Source organism: Bos indicus x Bos taurus, chromosome 29 (assembly GCF_003369695.1).
Source record: "Bos indicus x Bos taurus breed Angus x Brahman F1 hybrid chromosome 29, Bos_hybrid_MaternalHap_v2.0, whole genome shotgun sequence".
In the NCBI taxonomy this organism is placed as follows: Eukaryota; Metazoa; Chordata; class Mammalia; order Artiodactyla; family Bovidae; genus Bos; species Bos indicus x Bos taurus.
Window position 1 is genome coordinate 12,776,161 of NC_040104.1, and position 14,591 is coordinate 12,790,751.

At 44.8% G+C, this 14,591-nt stretch overlaps 1 pseudogene; it reads left to right on the forward strand.

The window, feature by feature from the left end:
- The first annotated feature begins 562 nt into the window (after positions 1 to 562).
- On the forward strand, positions 563 to 12,983 carry LOC113886322 (annotated as a pseudogene).
- The last annotated feature ends 1,608 nt before the right edge of the window (positions 12,984 to 14,591 follow it).

Genomic DNA, 14,591 nt, shown 5'->3' on the forward strand with positions numbered 1-14,591 from the left:
TAAATATTTAATGCAGCCTGGCATCATAAGTGCCCCTGATGTATGCCATTAGACCCCCTACCTAAAGCCAGTTGTATGTCCCTGGGCTGTCCCTGAGGTCTTCACTTTGTCATTTGACAACTTATCCTCCTAGCAATCTCCTCTCCAATGAAGATAGCAATGCATATCTCATGAAGTATCTAGGAAGAAGACATGAAACCACGAATGTCGAGCATGGCCCTTAGTATCCATTTTTATGATGTTTTATAGCAGTTTTTTTCTCCAAGTAGGCAAGGTTCTCCATCTTCTTAGATGTCCGTGCAGATCAGTTTGATTTTCCAACCAAGCTTCAAGAAAGACATTACAGTTCACTTCTCTGTATTCTGTGAAGCTTCAAAGTCCACTCGCCAAGGACACTGATGAAGGTAAAGATTTTATCGAGACCTTTGTGTTTTTTTCAGGCCTATTATTGGCCTAAATGGCTAAACTAGGGCATGTCAGAGCATATATAACTAGGGGCTCCCGGTCACCACTACATGCTAAGAACCTGAAATTCCCTGAGTACTCGGAGCCAGGAAAGAGCATGAAGTGGCTTGTGCTCCTCGGGCTGGTGGCCTTCTCAGATTGCAGAGTCATGTAAGTATGGAAACTGTAAGCCACATCATCTTCCTTTCTGTGATTTTTCTTTTCACCTGATTATTCTGCTACTCATCACGTTTAGAATGGAATGGAATATTTCCCTGACAATCTTAAAGTTTAACCCTTAGTTATTGATAAGTACCCTGCTATAGGAACTGTGAGATCCAAGGTTCTTGGTGTAGATTTGCATAGTTGCACAACTCTGGGGTCTAGTCATGTCATGACCTATTGAAATTGGAACTCCTTGCAATTGTTCAGTGCACCATCAATGCAGATGTAGGTGTGGTCCTGTGGAATAGCACTTTTCTACCTTTTATTTAGCATGTCCTCTTTGTTCCCTCTCTACTTCAGTGTGTATATGTCTATGTCTGCACCTCTGTATCACTATCATTTATCTCTCCATCCCTTTGGAAGTCTCTGTGAGTGTATTTTTCTCTGTGGTGTTTTCTTTTAACTTTTCTTTTAATTTTCTACATTTCCTGAACTTGTTCCTTATCTCCTGGATTCTTCTTTCAACTCTCTCTTGTCTTTCAACGTGAAGATAGATTGGGAGAGCTGCTTATACACTGCTTTATATCTGACAAGCAGTGTGACCATATCCAATTCACAAGCCTCTTGCATTTTAAACTCCTCCCCTGTAAAAGAGGATAAGAATCTGTGGGAGAGGGAGAGGGTGGGATAATTTGGGAGAATGGCATTGAAATATGTATAATATCATATATGAAACGAGTTGCCAGTCCAGGTTCAATGCATGATACTGGATGCTTGGGGCTGGTGCACTGGGACGACCCAGAGGGATGGTATGGGGAGGGAGGAGGGAGGAGGGTTCAGGATAGGAAACACATGTATACCTGTGGCAGATTCATTTTGATATATGGCAAAACCAATACAATATTGTAAAGTTGAATAAAATAAAATAAAATAAAAAAGAATCCCCCTTCTACCTCCTTCCCTGAGCTTCTTTGAGAAGGATACAGTGGGATGGCAACAGCAATGCTAATGGCTGTCGTTGTTGAGACTTCCTATTTATCTGGTGCCTTACATCCATCACTTCACTTTTCCCCAAGATATTCTATTTGCAAGGTTTGAATTGTTACATTCCACCATTTTACCAAAGGGGAGACTGAGACCCCACGTGGTCACCCAACATTATAGAATAGAATCTTTATTCAAACCTATGTCTTTGCCATGGAATATGAATAAAATTCTTATAATAAGGTTACTCATAAAAATGATGAGAAAATACACAGTGCCATTACAATGACAGTTATAGCTTAACACTGACAGCTAATTGTAGCATCTTCTTTGTTTTCTTTGTCAAATGTTTGGTGAAAGAATACCCCTAAGGAAAGTGAAAACCATGAGAAATACCTTCAGTGAAAAAAAATGCTGAACAATTTCCTCAAGGAACATGCTTACAGACTGTCTCAGATTTCTTCTCGTGGCTCAAATATAACTATTCACCCCCTGAGGAACATCATGGATGTGAGTGTTTTGGGAGGATGGTGCTCCACAGCGCCCCCTGGTGCTCCATCTTAGCATGGGGGCTCATCTGGATATGCCCCTTGGGATGTTGGGGCTGCGGCTCCTGCAGGAGGCAGAAACAGTGGGCAAAAGGGGCCCCACGCAGAGGAGAAGGCACTATCATCCTCAACTCTTGTCTTAGTGATTGGGCCCAGAAATTACCACGTGGCAGGTAAACATCCATTTCTGTGTCAAAGATGTGTCATTTATTTGAGGGAGATTGTTCCTTCTAAGCAGAAGGCAATGCAACCCACTACAATACTCTTGCCTGGAAAAACCCAAGGACGGAGAGGCCTAGTAGGCTGCAGTCCATGGGGTCACTAAGAGTCGGATACGACTGAGCGACTTCACTTTCACTTTTCACTTTCCTGAATTGGAGAAGGAAATTGCATCCCAATCCAGTGTTCTTGCCTGGAGAATCCCATGGACGGTGGAGCCTGGTGGGCTGCTGTCTATGGGGTTGCACAGAATCAGTCACAACTGAAGTGACTTAGCAGCAGCAGCAGCAGTTCTTCCTGAACTAAGGGAGTGAACTAGTTACAGATGAAGAATGAACCATCTCAGATCAGAAGGTAGAAGCAACTGCAAAGCAATTGTGAATGACCAGGCAGAGGAATTCAGTTTGCACAGATGCAAGAACCACAGCAGTAAAAAGTTACTGAACCCATATTCTGTGTAAGGCCATCAGAATCTAACACAGTGGTTACTGTTTTTAGATTAGAAAAAGGGCTTATTTTGTCTTCAAGAATGCCCATGCCAGCCTGAGAGGCACAGAGTAAATACATGTCAAATGAAAGGGTCACTTCTGTGGTGTTGATTGGATGTGGTCTGAGTTTAGAGGGAGTAGGTGGGGAAATGGCAACCCACTCCAGTGTTCTTGCCTGGAGAATCCCAGAGACGGGACAGCCTGCTGGGCTGCCATCTATGGGGTCACACAGAGTCAGACATGACTGAAGTGACTCAGCAGCAGGTGGGGTTGATCCAGAAGGACCTCGTGGAGAAGAGGGTGCTAAGGCTGGGTTTGAGGAGACTACAGAGTTTCTCAAATGAAGGCACCCGTACTTCCCTGGGTGTCCAACGGTCCTGGAGGTCCAGTGGTTATGCCTCTGCACTTCCAATGCAGAAGGTACCACTTCAACGCCTGGTCATAGAGTCAACATCCTGCATACAATGTAGCATAGGAAAAAAAAATCAAATGCAAGCACCTCTGTGATCAAAGGCTGTGAGCTTCACAGTGGTTGGAAAATGATCTAAAGAGACATGTGACACCCAGAGGGAGGCAGCAGTGTGGGAATAGAGGGTAGCCAGTTCTGCATTAATCCACTCCTTTCTTCTCCCTGCAGATGCTCTATGTGGGTAACATCACCATTGGAACACTCCCTCAGGAATTCCAGGTTGTCTTTGACACAGGCTCATCTGACTTGTGGGTGCCCGCCCTCTTTTGCCCAAGTCCAGCTTGTTGTGAGTAGACACCCTGTACCTGGACCATCCTTCTTGCCCTGCCGATCTGTTTCCAACCTTGGCACCTGATGACACTCATCTGTCTGTCGTGTCTGCAGCTACACAAGTTAGGTTCAGACGTTACAAGTCTTCCACCTTCCGGCCTACACCGAAACCTTCAGGATTGCCTGTGGATCTGGGAGCATGAAGGAATTTCTTGCTTATGACACCATTCGGGTAACATGTAAAGAGAAGCTGAGTCAGGACTGGCTGTGGAGTGACCTCTGCTTGAAAAACAGATGCAGGACCATCAGGTAGGACCCTTCCTAGCCTAACTCCCATAGATATTGGCCATCTTACCCAAAGGATCCTGTCCCTGGGGAGGCAGTGCCAGTGGTGACACACAAGAAAATGGATTAGCTAACCCAGAGAGTGGCTGGAGGTGTGGACTTGCAGCTCCTCTGCCCATGAGCAGTTCAAGGTTCATTTTGTTGGGAGCGAGAAGAGGGGAAAAGAACATCCACTTTTATATTCACAGACTGTTCCAGGCACTTTCAGGTAATAATTGGTTTAATCCTGCAACAACCCCACGCAGCAGGTGGTCTGATTAGCTCATGAGACATATGAGGAAACTGAGGTGCAGACAGCAAGGGCCTTGCTGAGGGCACACATGTGGTAATGGTGGAGTGGGGTTGGCTTTTCAGAACTGCAGTTGTTATAGGTTTTAGTGACAGGATAAAACTGATCTGGGTACCGTGAGGGCATCAAGGGCTTCAGGTATCCATAGTGGCAAACTGGAGGCTAGAGATGTAAAGGGGCCTGATAAATGATTTCTTACTCTAGGGTGCCTTTGAGAGTCTAATAAAATGTATGGCCTGCCTCCCCAGAGTACTTGAGAGTTCCCCTCTCTCTCTTTATCTATCATACACAGTCACACAAATACACACTTATCCCCAAAAGTGAACTTCCCAGGCAGTAGTTTCATAGATCCCTGCAAGCAAGAGTGTGTTTTCAGTTTCTGTCTTCCTGGACAGATGCAGAATCCACAGTACCTTACAGAGAATTCAGTCCATTCCTGTCATTATGTCATAGTGATGCCCGGGAATCATACCATCTTGATTATCTTGGTCGCAAAGATCTTTTTTGTACAGTTCTTCTGTGTATTCTTGCCACCTCTTCTTAATATGTTCTGCTTCTGTTAAGTCCATACCATTTCTGTCCTTTATCAAGCCCATCTTTGCATGAAATGTTCCCTTGGTATCTCTAATTTTCTTGAAGAGATATCTAGTCTTTCCCATTCTGTTGTTTTCCTCTATTTCTTTGCATTGATTGCTGAAGAAGGCTTTCTCATCTCTTCTTGCTATTCTTTGGAACTCTGTATTCAGATGCTTATATCTTTCCTTTTCCCCTTTGCTTTTCACTTCTCTTCTCTTCACAGTTATTTGTAAGGCCTCCCAAGATAGCCATTTTGCTTTTTTGCATTTCTTTTCCATGGGGATGGTCTTGATCCCTGTCTCCTGTACAGTGTCACGAACCTCAGTCCATAGTTCATCTGGCACTCTATCAGATCTAGTCCCTTAAATCTATTTCTCACTTCCACTGTATAATCACAAGGGATTTGATTTAGGTCATACCTGAATGGTCTAGTGGTTTTCCTTACTTTCTTCAATTTAAGTCTGAATTTGGCAATATGGAGCTCATGATCTGAGCCACAGTCAGATCCCGCTCTTGTTTTTGCTGACTGTATAGAGCTTCTCCATCTTTGGCTGCAAACAATATAATCAATCTGATTTCAGTGTTGACCATCTGGTAATGTCCATGTATAGAGTCTTCTCTTTTGTTGTTGGAGGAGGGTGTTTTCTATGACCAGTGTGTTCTCTTGGTAAAATTCTATTAGCCTTTGCCCTGCTTCATTCTGTATTCCAAGGCCAAATTTGCCTGTTACTCCAGGTGTATCTTGACTTCCTACTTTTGCATTCCAATCCCCTATAATGAAAAGGACATCTTTTTTGGGTGTTAGTTCTAAAAGGTCTTATAGGTCTTCATAGAGCCGTTGAACTTCAGCTTCTTCAGCATTACTGGTTGGGGCATAGACTTGGATTACTGTGATATTGAATGGTTTGCCTTGGAAATGAACAGAGATCATTCTGTCGTTTTTTAGATTGCATCCAAGTACTGAATTTTGGACTCTTTTGTTGACCATGATGGCTAGTCCATTGACTCCAAGGAATTCCTGACAGCAGTAGTAGATATATGATCACTCACCTAGAGCCAGACATCCTGGAGTATGAAGTTAAGTGGGCCTTAGACAGCATCATTTCAAACAAAGCTAGTGGAGGTAATGGAATTCCAGTTGACCTATTTCAAATCCTGAAACATGATGCTGTGAAAGTGTACACTCAATATGCCAGCAATTTGGAAAACTCAGAAGTGGCCACAGGATGGGAAAAAGTGAGTTTTCATTCAAAACCCAAAGAAAGCCAATGCCAAAGAATGCTCAAACTATGGCACAATTGCACTCATCTCACACGCTAGTAAAGTAATGCTCAAAATTCTCCAAGCCAGGCTTCAGCAATATGTGAACCATGAACTTCCAGATGTTCAAGCTGATTTTAGAAAAGGCAGAGGAACCAGAGATCAAATTGGCAACATCTGCTGGATCATGGAAAAAGCAAGAGAGTTCCAGAAAAACATCTATTTCTGCTTTATTGACTATGCCAAAGCCTTTGACTGTGTGGATCACAATAAACTGTGGACACTTCTGAAAGAGATGGGAATATTAGACCACCTAACCTGCCTCTTGAAAAACCTATATGCAGGTCAGGAAGCAAGAGTTAGAACTGGACATGGAACAACAGACTGGGTCCAAATAGGAAAGGAGCACATCAAGGCTGTATATTGTCACCCTGTTTATTTAACTTATATGCAGAGTACATCATGAGAAACAATGGGCTGGAAGAAGCACAAGCTGGAATCAAGATTGCCGGGAGAAGTATCAATAACCTCAGATATGTAGATGACACCAGAAAGTGAAGAGGAACTAAAGAGCCTCTTGATGAAAGTGAAAGAAGAGTGAAAAACTTGGCTTTTTCACTAAAGAGCCTCTTGATGAAAGTGAAAGAAGAGTGAAAAAGTTGGCTTAAAGCTCAACATTCAGAAAATGAAGACCATGGCATCTGGTCCCATCACTTCATGGGAAATAGATGGGGGAACAGTGAAAGCAGTGTCAGACTTCATTTTTTTGAGCTCCAAAATCACTGCAGATGGTGTTGCAGCCATGAAATTAAAAGATGCTTACTCCTTGGAATAAAAGTTATGACCAACCTAGATAGCATATTGAAAAGCAGAGACATTACTTTGCCAACAAAGGTCTGTCTAGTCAAGGCTTTGATTTTTGCAGTGGTCATGTATGGATGCAAGAGTTGGACTGTGAAGAAAGCTCAGCACTGAAGAATTGACGCTTTTGAACTGTGGTGTTGGAGAATACTCTTTAGAGTCCCTTGGACTGCAAGGAGATCCAACCAGTCCATTCTAAAGGAGATCAGTCCTGGGTGTTCTTTGGAAGGAATGATGCTATAGCTGAAAACTCAGTACTTTGGCCACCTCATGCGAAGATTTGACTCATTGGAAAAGACTCTGATGCTGGGAGGCATTGGGGGCAGTAGGAAAAAGGGATGACAGAGAATGAGATGGCTGAATGGCATCACCAACTCTATGGATGTGAATTTGGGTGAACTTCGGGAGATGGTGATGGACACAGAAGCCTGGCGTACTGCGAAACATGGGGTTGCCACAAGTCGGACACAATTGAGCGACTGAACTGAACTGAACTGATGCCAGAGAAGGCTACCTTACTCTCGACTCATTTTGTCCACAAGTTGGCACCAATGGGTCCTGGCCTGACTCGGTTGCACCACCTGGACAGAAGCCACAAGGCCAATTTTACTGACTCTGGTAGTGTTTTTCAGAGGGGCAGAGGTTTTAAAATTCACAGCCTCTCACAAATGGAACCCAAATTCCCCTCCCAGCTTGGTCTAACCATCTGATGTCCACCAAAGACACAGCCCATACTCAATTCTTCTCTGAGCATTTAATGGCAATGCACCCCAGCCCAGTCTTAGCCCCACTTCACATATCTGTAAGTGGGAACACTCTTTTCTCCCACAAATTGTGGACCTTGTAAGTACTGACCAGCTGTTTGGTCTAAGCATTATGGAATACGGGTGTGAGTGTGCACTTTTTGATGGCATCTTGGACTTGAACTACACCAACATATCCATCTTTGGAGCTATCCCCATCTTTGACAACCTGAAGAATCAAGGTGCCATTTATGAGCCTGTTTTTGCCTTCTACTTGAGCAATAAGTCTGATATGGACAATCCCTTTCAACAAATTAGCTGTAAGATACTTTCAGTTGAATGAAAATTATAGAACACTTGATAAAGAAGAATCCTGAGAGATAATCTAACCCAGGATAAATATAGCCCCAGGGCTGTACCTGGCTTCACCACTGGCCTTTATAAATAATGTTTTATTGTAACACAACCCTGTTCCTGGGCTTAAAACCAGTAACTTGGTCTAGGGGGTTGAGTGAGGAGGAAGACTAATGGAAGGCAATGGGAAACAAGTTGGAGGAAAAGGCAATACAATTTGCTTATGAATTTGATAAGGAAGGAAGGAGAAGGATGATGGACATCTTTCCTTCTTCATTAGCATTCCACTGGGAGCCCAGGACCAGCTACCCATTTGCGGGTGCCAGTGAAAATGAAAGTGTGGGACACAAAACAAACATGTGGGACCCCTTGTTCAAGAAATATTAGGCATTTCAAGACAAGCAGAGCAGAGGTGGGGTCCCTTCTGAGTGCGGGGCCCTTTGAATCGTAGAGGTCACAGGCCAGCGAATCCAACTCTGGGTGACCTGAACCCACACATTTAGAACTCCCAGGCTTTGATTTTCCTGAAAAGTGAGAAGCTGGACAAGGAGAAAGCCATTATGCTTCAGCATGGTGTCCTCTGAGTGTGTCTGAGCACTTAGGTAGCCGGAGGTAGGGCATCTTCAGAAGATAGAGTAGGTGGAGCCCAGCCAGGTGACTCAGCTTCTAACCTCCTCTCTGCCACTCTTTAGCCAGTAATCGAACTCAATCTGGATCTCAATCGCTCCTAGCCTTGATTTCTGCATCTGTACATGGGCACCTTATTAGGGCCTTGATGGGTGGACCAGCACAGCTCTCAGACAACGCTGTGGTTACTATCCTCCAAGGATCCCCCCCCTCTCTTCTCTCAACATATGCAGGGAAAAAGGCAGTGTGGTGATGTTTGGTGGGGTGGATAAATCCTACTACCAGGGAGTGCTCAACTGGGTACCATTGATCCATGTGGGCTACTGGAGTGTACACATGGACCGGTAACCTCTCCCTCTGAGGATCAGCCCAAGTGATGCTCCTGCTACTGTACATGGACACAGGCTGCTGTTGCTGCTGCTGCTGCTGCTGCTGCTGCTAAGTCACTTCAGTCGTGTCTGACTCTGTGTGACCCCATAGACGGTAGCCCACCAGGCTTCCCCGTCCCTGGGATTATCCAGGCAAGAACACTGGAGTGGGTTGCCATTTCCTTCTCCAATGCATGAAAATGAAAAGTGAAAGTGAAGTTGCTCAGTCGTGTCCGACTCTAGTGACCCCATGGACTGCAGCCCACCAGGCTTCTCCACCATACATGGACACAGGCAGACACACACAAATACATTCTCACACACATAGTCACACAGACGTATGCACCACCCACAATGACACAGACAGACACACAGACACATGGAAACACGTAAGCAGACACATATAAATGTACACAGAGACACATATAAACATGCATAGCTAGTCAGAGACATACAAGCACTCACAGAGACACATAGAAACACACATACAGACACATATACAAACTAACACACAAGCAGATAGATATGCAAACAACCCATGGGTTCATAATCCCCAAGACCTTCTGAAACCAGTGCTCTGACCAGGGTCCTAAAAGGGTCCAGAGAGGTATGGGCAGCTGGGAGAAGATTGCACCCACTGCCCTATGAGGCATGGAGTATGGTTAAAGGACTCTACAGTGTAGTGAACAGAGGACCAGGGAGAATTTCTCCAGCCTGAACAGAGGTATAAGATGACCAACTGTCTGGGGCTACCTGGGACCAAGGAAGTTCTCAGTACAGATAAATGTCAGTTTAAAAACAGGGGAAGTCCTGAGCAAATGGGGAGACTGGTCTCCTAAGGGAGCAACTACTGAGCAGTGTAGAGAGATTTTCTGAAGTCTTAAGACGTGAAAGCAACTAATAAAAAAGACACCCCACATTCATGGGCACATAGTGGGGCAGGGGCTATAACAGAGAATCAGGACAGTGGGATCCAGAAGTGACCTGAGGACAAGAGGCATAATTGATAGGATTCTGTGTGATACCCGAGACAAAAGCTGACCTGTCCTTTGGAGTTTCTGTGGGCTAGTCATGTATTTCCTGGCTAGTGTCTCAGGGTCTGAGCTGGTTGTGGGAGCAGTGCTGGCAGACTCCCTCTCCCAGAGGAGCCCTTCTTCCACCACTATGAGAATCTGCTGCTGTCGTGAATCTGCATCATCACTCTGCGATTGACCCATTACTTGTTCCCCAACAGATATAGCTCTCTGGATGTTCCTCATTCATTATTTTCACAGTCTTCATTCACTCACTAAACAGACAAGCCTTGGGCATCCACTGTGCACCAGGCACTTTAGGGAGGCAATGAGAATAAAACTCGCCCTCACATCTAAGAAGGCAGATGCACAGGAAATGAGACACACACATAGCGAATTGTGACTTTGGCACATGCTAGACATGAGGAAGTGTCTACAGAGACTGTCAAAAAAGGAGACTGATAAACAACGGGGGAAAGACTTCCCTGAAACCATGACAATTAAGCTGGAATCTGGAAGATGAGAAGAAATTTGCTAGTCAAAGGGAAGGGGGCTCCTCTAGGAAGGAAGACCAGCTTGTGTCAAGGAGCAAAAGAGCCTGGTGTATTCAAGTACTGCATTCAAGAATGTCAAGGAAGGTGCCGTGTCAGGAGCAAAGGAAAAGAGTCAGCACAAAAGATGAAGGGCTGTTTAGGAGATGGTCGGGAAGGGGGCAGCTCTGGGGAGACTCAGAGTGACCTTGATGCCTGCTTTGTCACACTGTCTCTCAGCATCTCCATGAAAAATGTTATTGCTTGTTCTGGCGGCTGCGAGGCCCTTGTGGATACTGGGACATCATTGATCCTTGGCCCAAGAAGACTGGTCAGTAACATCCAGAAGCTCATCAGTGCCATGCCACGGGGTTCCGAGGTGAAGGGTCATGCCCCAGGGTCACTCCCAATCTCCACACACAAGAAGGTTCTCCAGGGTCAACCTCTCTCCCTCTCTGTCTAACAACACTACAGTTCATGTTTTGTGGTCAATACCCTGTCCTCTATTATCTGCACCATCAATGGTTTCAACTACCCAGTCCCAGCTCAAGCCTACATCCTCAAGGTGAGGGCAGAACCCTAAGGGGTGGTTCTCAAATAGGAACTTGCAGGAACCCTTGGGCTGCTGCTGGGAAGAGGATGCCCTCTTCAGGCCATCTCACACTATTGCAGATGCTGCTGAGCCCTGGGGCTGTCCAGAGCCTCCAACAACATGAATCCCTTGAGAGTAAAGGGCCATCTGGGACACTGCACATCCTGAAATAAATGTGGAGACACCACGCCATGCTGGCATGGTGGGAGTCACAAGGAGAGGGGAAAACTCAGGTCCTCAGTCCTCAAAGAGCTTCAGTTCAATCTGAACCCTCATACGGAAGAACACAGAAAGTCAGCTCTAGCAGTCCCTGAAATAGGCCATGTTACAAGGAGAATGGCTGGGGACAGTCCCAGTGTGCTGTCCCACTATAGGGATTAACAGTCTCCCTTCCCTTCTCACAGTTTTCCTGGTTTGGATGATAAATTACATGGTCACCCAAATTATTGGATGCATCTTCCCCTAGGTCTGGCCTGGTGCCCCCTTTGTGAGTCAGGCTACCTGACCCCTCTGTGGGGAGGCTGGGTGCTAATGTGAATAAAGGGTTCACAGTGATTGCTCAGCCCCAGCACAGGGTGGAGGCTTCATTTCAGCTCCCTAGGGCAGTTCAGAGCTGGCTGATGGGCTCAAAGAAGACTTTGAGGAAGGGAGCGAATTTCAAGAATTCTAAAACTATAAACTCATGGAGCCATATGGAGGGTTTCTTGGTTCTAGGCAAAACTGCACTGGATTCCATGCAAATGGCATCCCAAGGTGCTCTGCACTGGGGCACTGGGGACTTACTCAGGGTGATGAGGGCTATGGACTGACCAGTGGAGATGGGGAACCAGAGTACGTTACCCACCCAAGCCTGGAGTGGCCAAAGAGGATGAGTGCGGGCCGAAGGAGGCTTCCCAGAGTTCCTAAGTTAAGTCTTCAAGAACGTGTTGTGGGCACTGCTCTATTTAAGATGGATAACCAACAATGAGTTACTGTGTAGCATGGGGAATTCTACTCAGTTATATGACAACCTGGATGGGAAGGGTATTTTGGGGACTAGGATACATGGATACATATGGTTGAGTCAGTTTACTGTCCACCTGAAACTCAGAATATTGTTAATCAGCTATACTCCAATACAAAATAAAGTGGTTTTTTTGTTTGTTTTTTAATAAAGTATGGGTTGTGGGGACGCAGGAGGAGAACCAGCATTCTCTGCAGAGGAAACAAGGAGCAGGAGTCAGAATGAAATAAACAGGGAGAGAGGAGAACTATGGACACTCTTTTTCTTTTCTAAAAATTTTATTGAAATGTGGCTAATCTTCAGTGTTGTGTTAAGTTTTGCTGCACAGCAATGTGACTCAGTTATACACATACAGAAATACATTTTCTTTTTCTTATTATTTCTCATGTGGTTTATGACTGGATAGTTAATATCTTTCCTTATGCTCTTCAGTAGGACTTTGTTGTTTATCATTCCTCTGTATCCCCAACTCCGAGTCTTCCACCCCCCCACACCCTTTCTCATGGCAACCTCATGTCTTGGCCCTTTTTCGTTGTGGATGAACTCTCATATCCCCTGCTAATGGGAAAATCCCATGATACTTACCAAAAGAGGGAAATAAAACCAAGAATTGTGCTGGATCTAGATATTTGTGGGAGTTGCAAGTAAGGGCTTAGTCTGACTGGTGTGTGTCTGACTGCCCCAGGATCCTAGAAGTCACTGCTATACCACCTTTAAAGAGAACACAGTGAGGATATCTAGAGAGACCTGGATCCTGGGTGACGTCTTCCTGAGGCTGTATATTTCAGTCTTTGATTGAGGAAATTACAGGCTTGGCCTGGCAGAGACAGTATAAATGCTTGGAGTGGTTCAGGAATCAGTAAGGCCCTCTGAGCAAACACTAAATCACACTTGGGGTACTCCTGCCCAAGATGCTGGTGAACTGTATTTGGTGGTCTACATACCCTATTTTCAATAAAGAATAAAAGGTTTCACACGTGTACACCTGTAGCAGATTCATGTTGATGTATGGCAAAACCAATACAATACTGTAATTAACCCCCAATTAAAATAAATAAATATATATATTGGAAAAAAAAAAAGGTTTCATTCGTAATGGTGCTGAAACAAATGGATGCCTCTGTTTGTGTCTGGGAGATGTACAATGATCGAGAAGAATCTAGAACAAAGTCTGAATCACAGTTGAGAGGAGCCCACCTACAACTAGCTTCAAGGAAAGGGGAGACTCACTGAAATGATTCTGGGAATCCAGGACTCAAGAATCAGAGCAAATACAAAGATCTCTGTGACTCGACCCAAGAAATCAGAAGTCATCAGTTCTCTCTTTCACACCCTCACTCTTTTATTCCCTCTTCTCTGATGGTCTTGGCTTGACAACTTTCTTCATTAAGGCATCTACACCGAGTGACAGAGTCCAAGCTACCTGCCCTAGGGTTTTATATCCTGAAACCATCTTTAATAAGGAAAGAAAAGATTGAAGACATCAGAGTTCAAGGGTGTTCTCTGAATGACCCACCTCAGATCACATGTACAGTCCTAGATCAGCCATCCTGGCAGGGCCATGGGGTCCTATGATTGGCTTTACATGGTCTTGTGGCCCTGATCCAGCAGCACACATGATTGTCAATTTCCTCCAGAACTACATGACTGAAGCTGGGGAGAGACAACCCCAAAGAAAGCGACTGGGAGATAGTCTAGGCCATGGAAGAGTTTGTGATGACCCACCAACTCCACCACCTCCTCATTCAGAGGAATTATAAAGGGTAATGAAATAGCCTCCCTTCATCCCATCTCAGATGAACTTATCACTGGGTTTCTCCTCCAGGGGAGTTTGGTAGTACAGGTGAGGTACTTCATGGAGAGCTGGTTCCCTTTTGTTCCACACTGAAAGGTTGTTGTTGAATCTTGCAAAGACGCCGGAATTCTTGGCCCCCTGAGGAGAAGAATTAAATCTGGGGCCAGAGACAAGGCTTGATCACTCAGAGCTTTCGTGTAATAAAGTTTTATTAAAGTATAAAGGAGATAGAGAAAGCTTCTGACATAGGCATCAGAAGGGGGCAGAAAGGGTACCCCTGCTAGTCTTCAGCTGGATGTTATATAGTCACTAGCAGTCTGTTAATGAAAGAAAGGAATGTCTTAAAACTCAGAATGGCACTAGGCCCCTCACCCATAAGATGTATTTTGGGATAATCTTGGCACCAAATGGTTCATCCTGGGCCATAAAATGATTAACTTGAATCTTGAAGAAGGGCAGATCACCATACAAATAGTTTCATTTACATAGTTTGGGGAACAATATCTGAGTATAACATACTGGTTTGCCAAGTAGGCTCTAAGCCAAGAGGCAGAACCGACTTGAAGACTGAGTTTGGAGTAAATGCATAGTACATTAGCATAGCTTAAGACAAATATTTCCATAAAAAACAGGCATTTGTTAACTCAA